This window comes from Elephas maximus, chromosome 1 (genome assembly GCF_024166365.1).
Source record: "Elephas maximus indicus isolate mEleMax1 chromosome 1, mEleMax1 primary haplotype, whole genome shotgun sequence".
NCBI classification, from domain to species: Eukaryota; Metazoa; Chordata; class Mammalia; order Proboscidea; family Elephantidae; genus Elephas; species Elephas maximus.
The window spans coordinates 225,140,647-225,141,534 of record NC_064819.1 but is presented as its reverse complement, the minus strand read 5'-3'; the positions used below and the strand labels follow the sequence as shown (position 1 = coordinate 225,141,534).

General features: G+C 30.3%; 1 non-coding gene across 1 annotated transcript; it reads right to left on the bottom strand.

Annotated features, from left to right (window-relative positions):
• Positions 1-280: 280 nt before the first annotated feature.
• On the bottom strand, positions 281-387 carry LOC126058114 (U6 spliceosomal RNA). Its single transcript, XR_007513094.1, has one exon. It is a non-coding gene; the product is annotated as a U6 spliceosomal RNA (small nuclear RNA).
• Between the last annotated feature and the right edge of the window lie 501 nt (positions 388-888).

The following is an 888-nucleotide window of genomic DNA, read 5'->3' as shown; positions in this document are numbered from 1 at the left end:
GGAATGGTGTATTTGAAACAAAGATGGAAGAGGTGGTTGCTAGACGTGAACAGGGCGAGGTGGTACCTAGACACTGTGAGAATCTTCATGTGCACTGACAGGAAAAGAAACAAGTAGATAAATATCCCTTCTCTACTCATAGTTCTAGATCTTCGTGATAAATCATTATATCCCACATGAGCACGTTAATGTTGTAATAGCTTTTTTTTAAATTGTGCTTGAAGTGAAAGTTTACAGTTCAAGTCAGTTTCTCCTACAAAAACTTAAACACACATTGTTAAAACATATGGAATGCTTCATGAATTTGTGTGTCATCCTTGTGCAGAGGCCTTGCTCATCTTCTCTGTATCGTTCCAATTTTAGTATATGTGCTGCCGAAGCAAGCACTTTTTTAAATAAAATTGTTTATATAGAGAAATCTGTCTTCCACAAAAGATTTCCCAGGGTCCTGCACATCCAAAACACAGCCCTGGTTGAGGAAACTGGAAATTATTTCCTTCTGAATTAAAAAATATATATATTATTGTAACTAGAAGCCCCGATACATAGTCCCCTTACATCTAATCATTTTGTTAATAAAAAAAGGAGTTAGAGTTTACTCAAAATTGTTTACATTACTTTTGGAAAAAGTGTTTTTTTTTTTTACTTTGGATTTAAATAATTATTTCCTGAAATGCATTTTAATGCAAATTTTAAGAATGAAAATGCCATAATTTAATATTTATTGAGACTAATTTATAATTATTAAAAATGTATGGAGGAGATTATACGATATTTGGTATATTTCAAGTATATGAATGACATAATTATCCTTGAAATACTAATTATGTGGTAATATAGATCTATAATAATTATTAGATTTATTTTCAATTTCAGATACAAATTATT